The sequence below is a fragment of the Lathamus discolor genome, chromosome 2 (assembly GCF_037157495.1).
Source record: "Lathamus discolor isolate bLatDis1 chromosome 2, bLatDis1.hap1, whole genome shotgun sequence".
Classification (NCBI taxonomy): domain Eukaryota; kingdom Metazoa; phylum Chordata; class Aves; order Psittaciformes; family Psittacidae; genus Lathamus; species Lathamus discolor.
This window is the reverse complement of record NC_088885.1, coordinates 12,481,576-12,495,650: the sequence shown is the minus strand read 5'-3', so window position 1 is coordinate 12,495,650 and position 14,075 is coordinate 12,481,576. Positions and strand designations below refer to the sequence as shown.

Sequence of the window (14,075 nt, the reverse complement as noted above, 5' to 3'; positions counted from 1 at the left end):
ATTCATTTTAACATTGAAGACTTATACATAGCTGCAAATACGCTTCACCCTGCTTGTCAGGCAACTCCTAAATCTTTATAGAGTACTTGCATGTGGGATGAACCATCTCACAGATTGCTTTCCCATGACAAACTGTCCAAACTTTCCATTTCCACAGAAAAAAAAAACCCACAAACAAACAAATGAAAAAACTCCACAAAACAGAAACAGCAGCAAGTAATTGCTATTGCTCCTATGAATGAAGATGTAAAGATCCCTACCTATTCTTCTCAAAACAAAGACTGCACAGGGCTCCAGTCCTGACCTATTCTCTCTCTAACTACCTGCCTCTCCCAACCCCAGCCACCCCCTACCACAAAACCAGGCCACAGGGGGTCAAGATGATCGTTAAGGTGATGCAATGCTACCTGTGGACCTGGCATGTGACACTTCAAGGACATTTTGACATATATGCAGGAGAAAGACAGAAAGAATGACACCACAGAGGAAAAAAGACAAAGACCAGTCTTTTGCTGCTGATAGCTATGTTCTAGCTTTTCATTTTCTCCTCCCATTTGTGCATTTTGAGTTGTTTTTAAGCCTGCTGACTAGGCTCAAAGACCTCACATACTCTCATCACCAACCTCTTCATTAAATATTTAGAAGTATCGCAGATGGTTTTACAGAGGAATCATTTAACTTAACATCTCAAATCATCACAGCCCTTCGCGGTGCTCTTTGTCACCAGTGAGCCAAACAGCCTGCCCCCAACTGTGGCATTATTTTGATCCACACCAGGCAGTGCGTGGATTCTCTGAAAATCCAACATTTCCCTTTCAAACAGATGGCTGCCAGGTAAGTCTCCTGCCCACACAATACATTCAAATCACATTCACAGGAGAAAGTAGAAAGCACATAAACTGTAGTCTGAATGATTCATAACACACGTAACAAACCATGGGGAGAAATGTCATGATAAACTCTTTTTCCCAAAACTCAATGGCACACATCCATGTCTCCAGCTGTGTACTCAGGCCCAATAGCACAAGGCTCAGAAGGGAACAACCTATCACTTACAGAATCTACCTTCTATGGTTTGGGGTTTTATTTTATCCTACCTCCGACTTTCAATTTCTCTACAAGTATTTACCTGAACTGAATCTAAAATACAGTGTTAGAATTTGGCCTCTGCAAATACCAATCCTAATCTTAATCCAGAGTTACATTAAATAGCCATTAATAACATAGTTTCCCAATTTTCCTAATCCTAACCCAAACCAGAACTACAGATATGTCCCACAGTTGGAAGCAGAAGTTCCTGCAGCTCTTGCCATACGCACAGATAACTGGGGCTCATACACTCCTAATTACAACCCTAATACAATCCTAAACACCATTCCACATAGAAAGAGCAGGGCAGACTGGGGCTAAAACAAACTATTCCTCATGGTCCCTTTAGATCCCATCCATATAGCCCCATGGACCTATGGGGCCACTGAACATGTAGCTCAGCCTTTCACAAGCAACCTTATTGTAACCACAACTTTACCACTGGCAGTTTAAACAGACAGGTGACCAGACTGCAGGTAAATCTTAGAACCTAACCTGCCTTTCAGCACTTCTGCCTCAAAGTGGAAGTCTCTGGTCAACAGATGTCTAGTTTGCAGTTTATTGTTGTTCTGTTTGGTCACCACCTATAGGGTGTCTCTGCAGTAGGCTTACGGCCAGATAGAGGCTTGTGTACACTACACACAGGTTCCTCTAACTCCAACCCCTTTTAGGGACAGGCTGAAGTAAATTCTAGACACCTAGACATCCAGTTCACCTTATATAGGGTACCTGGGTCAAGATGAGAGTCAGGGTCTGGTTTAGGGCTAGGTTTAGGAAAGGGCAAGTAGACACCCTACTAGCGTAAGGTTTATATACTGGTTAGGAGAAAAATAGACTTAAAATGACCAGGTTACTTAAAAGCATCTGACACCTCTTAGAAGTAAAATGAAAGCTGTGCTCAGGAGCAGGAAGTGCCTAACCTCCCTCTTAAGCCTCAATTCAACCACCCTTCTGGATGAGGATTAGATTTTGTAACAGGAATAGCTCAGTTTATTGGTGGCTCCTGAGGACAGAAGGGTAGATGGACAATGTTTTACAAAAGCCTTGGAGTGTTCTACTGTGTGCCAAAGACAGGCAATGTGGACAGCTAAGTGGCTAATATTTTATTTCTGGTCCATGCGGTAGGTAACACACACTGTGGATTTGCATTCGGACATTAGAAAAGGAAAGAACAGAGGAACCAAACCTGCTGCTGAACACTCAATGGTTTGCAGGGCTCAAATGAGGACCTGACTCAGAAGGCAGGTGGCTATCCTTTTTTCTTCTTAGTGTACCAATACAGAGAAGTAATGCTTGCAGTTAGGGCTAAGAATGTACACATCTATCAATGTGTATTAACTGCCTGTTCAATCTGAAATTAAATAATTAAACAATAAAAAAAAAAATCAACAGACATAAGCTAAAGCTCAAACATTTGAGGGTCAAGGGTTCTGCAGTCTCCTGAAGGCTGTATAAAATAGCTGGTGAACATGATTAGCCTATCCAAAAGAAGAAACAGGTAAAGCACTACCCCATTTCTTATAGTTAGACTAAACCAGCTCCTAGTAACTTTTCTTAAAATGCCCTAAAAAAAACCCAACAAAACCCCAAGCAAAACACAACACCTCTCCTCCCCTCAAAAAAACAACCCAGCTGCTTTATTTTTTCTTAAATACTGTGGTCTCCAAATGTACTGGTTTATAATGTGCTTAATGCACTGAATTACGTTAAGGATCTAAAATGAATAGCAGCCTTGACCCAGCATGCTGCTAAGAACTAAATTATATGAGCTAAATAATTAAGATCAATTAGCATTGAGAATGATGTAAACGCTAAACTTGATCTGATGGTAAACCTAGATGCTGTTGAGTGAATACATGCAGAGAGGAATTGTCTGGCAACGTTGTCCTGGGATAAATAAATGACAAATTCTACACAAACACATAGAAGTGTGAGGATCTCAAGCATGTCTGGTATCATTCATAACTGTCATCAAGAGTACAGGTCTAGATACAAAAAGCAAGAACATTTCCATTAGGGAATGCTGCATCTTCAGTAAACCTTTTTGGAAGATAGATAACTAAAGGGGAACAGTTTAGTCTTACAAGTGCCTTCAATTACCAAAGAATACCTTTCTGTTCTATGAGGATCTGAAGTATTAGGAAGAAAAAGTCAGTAAACTCACTGATCTTGAATTGAAATGATCAATTTCACAACAATTATGATGTGAACATTGTTAAGTGTCTCCAATATGCCAAGGAAAGGAAATAGAAAAAAAATTACAGATGAGCTTGGGTAAGCTTGATTATATTGAAAACTCTTGTCTTGTGGCAAAGATGACAGTGTTACAACAGCCGATAAGACTACCACTCTGACAGGCCCACCCATCTTCCCCTAAAGAAGTTTCTGACAATGTGGCAATTCAAGGAAGGAAAACAAAAAGAAAAAAGCAAAATAATAAAAATAAGATATGAACTGTGGTCACCCAGGAGCTGCCTCAAGAACAGATCATCTCCCTGCACAGGAGCATGACAGTAACCTCATCAGACATCCCAACATGCATCAACCTCAGTTATGCATCAGTATTCTTGAAGAACAACTAACACACTCAAAACCACTTGGGCCAGAAAGACATGACTGTTCGGACAGCACTACCCAGGAGAAGACTTTATCAGCGATTGCCAGCACTGTTAAACACTGTAAAAGCTAAGATAATCCAACTCACCTCAACTGGCACTATTTAAGGATATTACAGAATAACCCCAATATGAAAAGATAAACACTTCTGAGAGTCCAAAATCTTTTGAGAATAGCACAGTGCTCTGGAACTCAACAGATGTAAACTACATCTACAATACTGTTTCAGAACACTTTTTTTCTAATACGATACTCCTCTATAACCTATAAAAGAAACACTAGGACTGTTAAGAGTAATATGCATGGCTTTCCAAACAAGTTTCAAGATGGAACTTCTGGGCAAAAGCTAGTTAAAATAAAGGCAGAGCATTCAGGAGAAATCATTTTAAAGTTACCTATGTGCAAAACATGATATTGATTTCATTTTGATTTTTTAGGAGTATTGAAATACTCCTATGTTCTATTCTATGATTCTATAATATAAAACAGAAGCTTTCAAAGAAGCTTCTGATGATGCTTATTTGAGGTGGAAAACAACCACCATGGGTTAAGTTTGAGGTAAGCATGACTGTTTCAAATACAGCAAATATATAAGCCCAAAAGCTTACCACAGGCTGACAGTAACTCCAGACAGACAAAAAAACTCCACCACCCTAATCCCACTGCCCGAAACCAACCCTCTCCCCACAAAACACAACCCTAAAACCACACAGGCACTTCTAAGTTTAAAAAGACAAAGTCATTCATGTGATGGGATGCTGTAACAAAGCATCCACCACAAATCCATAGAAAAGTGTCAAGTTAGAAAAGTTAAGCATGATCCATGATACCCAGCTGGTACTTGAGAGGCGTAGGAACTAAGTTTAAGAGGCCCTGTTTGTTACAGAAACAAAAGCTTGCTTGGAAGACAGTAAGTCAAAGTATGAAGCCTGGAAGAGAGCTATTTCCAAAATGTACCTACTGACACTCATTCAAGTGTGACAGCAGGGTGCTAAACACAAGACATGGAACAAATACTCAAGAATTACTGGAGCCACCTGAGATTCCTGCCTCCTCACCATTAGCACATGGGTAGCTGAAGTGAAACCAGAGGGAGAATCATCATAAGGATGCTAATTGGTTGCTCCCCTGCAAAGAGGGGCAGGAAAAGACAGTAATTAGGATTAGATATACGTAAGAGTGAAGTTTATGGAACTACATTTTCAGTCCAACTAAGAAAAAGTCTCCTCTCCAAAGGGGTAACATTCATATCTAACTAATTGAGTCATTTAAAAATAAAACAAAACTTCTTACCGTTATGCCAAAATCCATGGTCTTATTTATCCTGTCTCCACTTCACTCCAGTAATTTAATAGCAAAATATGGGCAGAAAAAGACAATGGGCAAAGAGATATTTTTCACCATTGTTACATGGTAGGATTAAAGTATGCACAATGCATTTCAGTAAAAATTAAATGGAATTTACCAGTTGGAAAAATTATGAAGAAAATATTCTTTTTTCTCTAGTGCAGTTCTCTTGTTTTCTGTTTGGTTTTGGATTGGTGTGTTTTTTGAGCAAAGTTTTAATTGCATATAAGCAATAGGTATTTCAAATATACAAAGACCGAGAATTTTGTGGTATTGTATTAATTACTGCAGAAATTAACTTACATAGAATACGACTTAGTCTCAGGTTACAAGTGCAAAGCAATTGTTATTATCATAGGTGAGCAGAGTCATGAGGTAATAAGGTTGGTTTTCTCTGGGGTTTTGGGTGTTTCCCCCCACGCAAGAATTTCCATTTGAGAGCGCGAGATTAAGTTTCTGACTAAACCAAGCAAAAGACTAACATTCTTTGGCTTTCAGGCCAGGAAATCAGGCAGCTGAGCACTCAGAGGGAAAAAAAAAAAAAATGCAAACTGAACAACAGTATTAAACACTTTCTTTTTAAGGCTAAAGCCTTGGCTTTCCAAACAAGCTCAGTTTTTTGGCTTAGCCAGAAACAATACTATATTTAATATTACAGTTTTATAAAGTAAGTAGATAAGCAGCCAGAACATACCCAGTAAGTACAAATTACCATTTTATCGCAGGTTTAAGATACACATGCCTGAAACAGCACAGTGTATTGCCCAGTTTCAGTTCTGCTATGATCATTTTGTTCCCAATATAGCTTCAATGCAAGAAGCTCAATCACATCTCTCTTCCAAGAGGTTGTCTGAATTTCATATACTTTCCACGTAACACAGCCATAGACTTTCCAAGAACTCAGGCTTGCCTTTCTACTTCTGCTATTCCACCATGGCATTCCTGCACAAACAACAGTGACAAATGTTCGCTCAAGTATCCATTCTCGTTAATATCTGCTGGAAGATGGTGGAAAAAAAAAAAAAAAAATCCCTTTGTCACTGACAGACTCAAAAGCCTGAAAACCTGTTTAAAACAGAATACTAAGCATTTTACTAAGAGGACTACAGAAAAATGTAGGAAGACACTACAATAAAGCTCTTCACTGATAAGCAATTGCTTTGTGCAGTACTGATTTATAGCAGAAACACTACAGGCATTCCAGGGACTGCAGCTGGCCACCAGGCAGACAGGGGAGCTGCATCAAGAAGGGTGATGCTCTGGCCTGTTTCTGAAGTCTTCAGGAAGACCCACTGCTGTATAAAGCAGATGATAATTTACAAAAGAAACATCATGTTTTAAATCATTTAGAAGGAAACAATGACCATCCACCCCAGAACACACAACACTATTTTAAAGAAAGAATTGCCCTGGATACGGCAAATGAATTTACAAGAGCTCAATCAGACACAGAAAGAAGTAGAAGACCTGCAAGAAATACCTATGCTCTCACTTTCCTCTGACCACTCTCTTCTTCCTCATCTTCAGCAGCATCAGAGTCTGTATTGTTTCCACTAGTGATTTTAAGAAATTACTAAACTTAGTTCAGGTTTCCAGATCAGCATCAAGTGGCCTGTAATTACTTTTTTCTGCACATACTTGCACTATTACTGATAGACAGATCAACTGATCATTCAGCAGATCACAGCCAGTCTTCATTATCACTTGATCTATCTTGTATGTCTGTTATTGGATTTAGCATTTGTTGCCCAGCCGCCCAGTTAGATCTTCTCTTACACCAGGCACAATAATCCCCATATGCCCACCATTTACAGTTGAATTGTATTGCTATAGTTTGACATAGTGGATCATATGCTAGGAAAAAGGACATCACAATAAATTCCAATTTTGGAATACACCATTTAATGGAGGATTGCAACTGCACAATTGCTATCCTAATATATGACACAGGCAGCTTCAGCTGTACAGTGTCACAAAGTAAAAGTCACATCCTGGACAGCATTAATGCATGAAATGCAGCCCAAGCAATGGAAGAGTGCAGCTGCTAGGTAGCAGGCACTCTCAGGAACAGAAAAGCACAAAAACAACTGTACAGGTCAGACTGCTTGTCTGTATAAGATACCAATCTGTCTTCAACCTCCTCACCCCCCCGCCCAAAACAAGATGCCTAGGGAAGAAACATGACATGACAAGCGTGCAGTGATACTCCTCCAGAACCCTCGCCCAATGCCTAATAAACTGTATTTCAAGGAATTCTTGATGTGGTCTTTTTACAATTTATAGCTCTGATAAATTTTCTTATTAATGGATTGTCCTGCTGCTTGTGAAGCTCTGATAGGGTATTTGCTGTTTCAAGAAGTATGAAGGTTCACTTCTCTCATGGCCGCTTTTCTTTTGTTCATTTTTGTGGCAGTTTGTGCTTGCTGGTGCTTTGATTATTGTAAAATACCATGATGCATGGGAGTAGTTTGCTAACAAATGAGAAGAGTAGTGAATAATATCCACACAAGCATAAAACACTATGATATGTTCTCTTAATCAAAATCGAAAGAGAGAAATGTGGTCTTTCTACACAGCCTAAATGACAAATGTGAACATTAAGCTATGAGAGATAATTACATTAGCCTCTCTGCAAATTACAGAATATAATTGCACATCATCGCCCTGATAATGTAAAGATGCTCTAGAGAGATCCACAAAATAAACAAGATTATGATTCTTCTCACTATGAAGCCACAGACTTCTGTCCTAGTCCTTGGTCATCTGAGTTAAACCAGAAAGCACTTAACAAAGAGCACTGACTTGAACATTGCAGAGCACCACAGTGTGTAGACCATTACTCACCCTACTCTGCAACATCCAGCAAATTTGGTCTCCTGGAAATAGGCAACCTTGCAAAATTAAACACAATAGTAGGTGCTATCATTCTGCTCAAGTGGGATTCTCTGATCATGCAGTAAAACTTAGCTGGACAGCAGGAATAAGGAGACTAAAGGATGAGCTTTGAAGTTTGCAAAGCCTCATTTTGTTCATGAAAAGGGAAGGAATACTAACAGCTATGACCATGTACTGCTAGGGACTTCTCCTGGTTGTCCCTTAGGACTTTCACAGGTCTCTATAGAGTGAGGTGGCTCATCAGACACTCTGAGTGTATTCTGAAAGGTGCTTATCCCCAGTGGACATGAAAGCCTAGCACAGCTTTAAAGAACTGCCATGTACTTCAAAAAATACCAAGCTGTTAGACTAGCCTTCCTCAGTCTGCACTGTATGACTAGTCTGTCTAATAAAGGTGGGCATCCAGGCAGAGATGCTGAAATGGTGCACGGCAGGTGATTTTCATGGGATGTAGCTTAAAGAGGAAAACAAAATGGAAAGAAACAAGAAATTACCAGAAATAGACAGAAATGTGAAGAGAAAAAACAAGGACAAAACAAATGAAGAATTAAGAGGGAGAAAAACCATTATGAGAAAATAGAGACCAGACTAAAAGCAAACTATCAATTTTGAGAAACTGTGGGTTTCATTTGCCTTCCCACAGGCATCTCAGGTAGCACAGGATGTCTCAAACATCACTGCACAGGTAGCAAACATGACACAGGACCTATGGAAGTGTCTTCTGGAATGGCAGCTTGAGGCAAGGAAGGATACAACTCAAGCAGTCTATGTGTGGGCAGATGAACTGAGCTATTAATATCCTAACAAACTCAATCCTAAAACTTTTTACTATTCTTTTTCCTTACAAAATCTCTTAATGCAAAAATAATTAATTCTTTGCTCACTTTACCACTGGGGAAACAACACAGAGGAAAGGCAAGTAACTTTTACACAAGGTTCAGAAGTTAATCACAAGCAGGGTACCAAATCTTGATAATTCTAGACTAGCATCTTAATGTGTGGGCCATCCTGCTGTGAAAAGAGTTTCATAGTAGAGAAATCTGCTGTGTTCAGGTTATCTGCACTACAGCTATACAGAAGAGGAGATGTAGACAAAAAAGCATCTTAAAGAACTGGAAAGACAATCTGTTTGCCCTTCTCTGGCTATGGCGGCTCTCACACATCTTGAGAAGATTGATCGCCTCTTGTGGTTGGCCAATAGCTAAATTTAACTGCCTGCACGATTAGCTACAATATCTTTGGCTGAATTTGTGTCCTTTGCTGGATCCCAAATAAACCAAAGCATTACTCTGCTGAATTAATTAAAAAAAAAAATCATCTCAGTTGCTGTTGTTTCTTACTCATCTAGCTTAGAAATACCTGGATACCTTTCTACTAGTAATCACAGAATCACAGAATCCCAAGGGTTGGAAGGGACCTCAAAAGATCATCTAGTCCAACCCCCCCACAAGAGCAGGGTAACCTACAGTACATCACACAGGAACTTGTCCAGGCAGGCCTTGAATATCACCAGTGTAGGAGACTCCACAACCCCCCTGGGCAACCTGTTCCAGTGCTCTGTCACTCTTACAGTAAAGAAGTTCTTCCTGATGTTAACGTGGAACTTCCTATGCTCCAGTTTACACCCATTGCCCCTTGTCCTATCACTGGATATCACTGTAAAAAGACTAGCTCCATCATCCTGACACCTACCCTTTACATATTTGTAAACATTGATGAGGTCACCCCTCAGTCTCCTCTTTTGCAAGCTAAAGAGACCCAGCTCCCTCAGCCTCTCCTCATAAGGGAGATGTTCCACTCCCTTAATCATCTTTGTGGCTCTGCGCTGGACTCCTTCAAGCAATTCCCTGTCCTTCTTGAACAGAGGGGCCCAGAACTGGACGCAATATTCCAGATGCGGCCTCACCAAGGCTGAGTAGAGGGGGAGGAGAACCTCTCTTGACCTACTAACCACTCCCTTTCTAATGCACCCTAAGATGCCATTTGCCTTCTTGGCCACAAGAGCACATTGCTGGCTCACGGTCATCCTCCTATCCACCAGGACCCCCAGGTCCCTTTCCCCTTCGCTACTTTCCAGCAGGTCAACCCCCAACCTGTACTGGTACATGGGGTTGTTCTTCCCCAGATGCAAGACTCTACACTTGCCCTTGTTAAATTTCATCAAGTTTCTCCCCGCCCAACTCTCCAGCCTGTCCAGGTCTCGCTGAATGGCAGCACAGCCTTCTGGTGTGTCAGCCACTCCTCCCAGTTTTGTGTCATCAGCAAACTTGCTGATGGTGCACTCGGTTCCCTCATCCAGGTCATTGATGAAAATATTAAACAGCACCGGTCCCAGCACCGACCCCTGAGGAACTCCACTAGTCACAGACCTCCAGCTAGATTCTGCGCCATTGACCACAACTCTCTGCCTTCTTCCTTTCAACCAGTTCTCGATCCACCTCACTACTTGATCGTCAAGCCCACACTTCTTTAGCTTATCTATGAGGATGCTGTGGGAGACAGTATCAAATGCCTTACTGAAATCAAGAAAAACTACATCTACCGCTCTACCATCATCCCTCCACCTAGTCACTTCCTCATAGAAGGCTATAAGGTTGGTCATACATGACTTCCCCCTCATAAAACCATGTTGGCTGTTCTTAATGACCCCCTCATCCTTGATATGCCTAGTGATGGAGTCAAGAATAAGTTGTTCCATCATCTTTCCAGGGATGGAGGTAAGGCTGACCGGTCTATAATTACCCGGGTCCTCCTTCTTGCCTTTCTTATAGATTGGTGTGACCTTTGCCATCCGCCAATCCTCAGGCACCTCGCCCGTTTCCCACGACTTACCAGAGATGATGGAAAGTGGCCTAGCAATGACCTCCGCCAGCTCCCTCAGCACCCGTGGGTGCATTCCATCCGGACCCATCGATTTACAGATGTCCAGATTGCATAGCTGATCCCTAACCCAATCCTCATCTACCAAAGCAAACTCCTCCTTTGTCCTGACTCCTTCTGGGGTTATAGAAATCCGGGGCCCTCGGGGAGAGTCTGCAGGAGTAAAGACAGAGGCAAAGAAGGCATTCAGCACCTCTGCCTTCTTTATATCCTCTGTCTCCAGGGCACCCACTTCGTTCAGCAGTGGGCCTATATTGCCTCTTGTGTTAGTTTTATTTGCTATGTATTTGAAGAAGCCCTTTCTATTGTCTTTAACCCGACTAGCAAGATTGAGTTCCAAGGAGGCCTTAGCTGTCCTAATTGCCTCCCTACATCCTCTAACAACTGTCCTATATTCCTCCCAAGCGGCCAGCCCCTCCTTACATAATCCATAGAATCAGTGTCTCAGCCTTGTAGAAACTAGCTGTGAATCCAGGCTAACGTAAGCTCTCATCATCGGTTTTTATTTTCCTCCCTCTTACCACCTCATCCATTTCCCCACTCCTTTGGTTTGTCCTCTATACTTACTATTGAGCAGACACTTGCCTTAATACTGCTCTCCTTAAAAAAACAAGAGAAATATGTTATTTATACTGCCCTGATAACATTTCATTCTGTTCATGTGACAACTTCATTTACCTTAACTTCTATTCACTTTCAGCCCTATTTGGGCTGCAAGCTTTTCAAAGCAAGAGATTATCTGATCCTTTACCCTTTTCTAGCACTGAAGACAAAGGATTCATTATCTTGGTTTGTTTCATTCTACCAAAACAACATGATTGATACTTTCTCCTCTGATGTTTACATTCAACTGGTGACCAGCCAGCTCTTTTGCTATTTACTTGATATTTGTATTCTTTAGGAAAAAAAGTGCTAAAGCAGCCCCTTGAAAAACTTTGACACACTTGCAAAATATAAAAAGTAGCATAGAATCAAATATAAAAGAATTGCCATTGACAAAACTTGAATTATTAAAATTAGATTGGGATAACTACTTTAAAAATGGACTAGGCTGCTTATATAGAGCTTTCTTAAAATGAACTTCCTAGATCTTATCAATAGAACATCAAAATCTACAAAGACATTTGTCTACATCTCTATAAAGACATTTAGCACTAAAACCTTTTCAGCTCGAAGCAGCCACAAGGCAATAAACAATTCTGCCTCCTGTACAGAAAGGCCACTAAAGCTCATCCGTGCACAAGGAGCCTAATATCATCTATCCTACTAAAGTCCTCAGCATTGATACCTGACAGGCAATTTGTTATCTCTAAATTAGTCAAGTTTCCCCTGGCCAAAGAAGAGATATATCAAACATGAAATTGTAATTTATCTGTGGTTACCACAGTTTCAGTTTTTTAATTAAACATTTAAATTCTACCTGGAAAAAGACAACTTTGTCCTTTACAGACTGTCTCTCTGGATTTATCACAGCAAGTTGTGATGTTCTTACTGTCTGCTGGGAGTCAAATACAAAATAATCAAGCAAAAAGCTTTTCAGTCACAAGGTCAAAATAAAGATCATATTCAATATAATAGACTTGGAATTTAAAAGTGCACATGCATTCTCTCACTGTCTACTTCCATCAGACATATACAGCAAATGCTTGCTTATTTAGCTCTGATGATATGCTTTTAGTGGATTTTAGAATTTCAGGAATCCAGGCTTTCACTTTAAGTAGTAATGCATTTCAGGCTAGTTCCTTTTATATTCTCATTGTGGTACCTGATTTTCTGTACCCAGTTTCAAAATCTGGCAAAAATATTTCATATAGGCCTTAATTAAAAATCAAACTGAGCCAATTTATAATAAAATAAATTGATTTTGACACTAAGTAGATAAAGAGTGTTGATGATAAAATGTAATGTCACCAACTTCATATTCTACTGAGTGAAGTCTCACTGCATAGCAATATAAGTATTGGGGGGGGAAGGGAAATAAAACTGATTTAAGAGAGTTATTTTCATTTCACACAATACTTAATTTTTTTCCTAATGGTTGCCAGTGAGATAACCCACATCCTTAGACCCAAAATTAGCTGCTTTAGCAACCATGCATAGATGATGACAGAGACAAGAGTTCAGCCATTCCTGACATGTGTAATTAGCAGTGGTCACACATTTCTCATTGCACAGCCTCAAAGAGTTAATTTACTTTATTTTCACTCCACCATTACATCTACAAGACAGGCTACCAGTGTTTTTGTGTCTTATCAGTTTGGCTTCTAAATTAATCCATATGCTCAAAGCAGCAATACAGATGCCTAATCTTGACTGCCTCCCCCAGTCTGGGCTGTGACACTTCCACAGATAATTCTTGAGAAAGGTGTTGGCTGAGGCTCGAAAGAGACACCCACAGGTGGTCCAGCATACATTAAGGTACATATGCTGCCCACCCTGATGCTCCTTCATGTCCAGCAAGGGTGGGATTCCTATCTGCATGCTCTCTGTAATCTCTGTAATCTTCATTACAGAGCTGACATAGTGGAGCTCTGGGGAAACAAAACCAAAAGCTTCCAGCATGGTTTGGTGGCTTGCCAACAGAATATTTCACCACCTGTTAAGACAGTCTCATGTCACGCCACACAGAGAAATGCGTAATACTAAAATAACTTTTTCTAGTACTTTGAAAAACATTTTCCATATTGATGTTCATCTGTGGAAGAATTCACTGTTTCTTCATAGATCGTGAATATATCGCACGCTAATATACCAATGATGTGCCTAAAAAGGCAACACTTGCTGATCAGGTAGTCCTCACCTTTAGGATGCTCCAGAACTCTATCCTCAGACAGAGAAAGACAGTGGCAATGACTCAACACTTCCAGGCTGTCATGGTTTAAACACAACCACAAAGTTCATCCACTCACTCCCCCCCCCTTCTTGCCCTCCCTCTACCCTTGGAGGGGCGGAGAGGAGAATCGAAAAGAATGCAACTCCCACAGGTTAAGAACAGTTTCGTAACTAAGGAGGTATAACACAAACCATTATTGCCGCCACCAATAATAATAATGCTAAAGGGAACAACAAGGGAAGAGAATACAACACAACACCAGCCAACCAATAACTCGCCCCACTCCCCCCAGCCGAGCACCGACCTGTACCTTGTCCAACCCTGCAGTCCCAGCCCTTCCGGGTAACTCTCTGTTACATCCTGGGCATGACGTGCTGCGGTATGGAATACCTCTTTGGCTAGTTTGGGTCAGCTG

At 40.7% G+C, this 14,075-nt stretch overlaps 1 protein-coding gene across 4 annotated transcripts in view; it reads right to left on the bottom strand.

Annotated features, from left to right (window-relative positions):
* AMPH (amphiphysin) overlaps positions 1-14,075 on the bottom strand; it is a 109,580-nt gene that overhangs the window by 60,565 nt on the left and 34,940 nt on the right. The window lies entirely within an intron of this gene.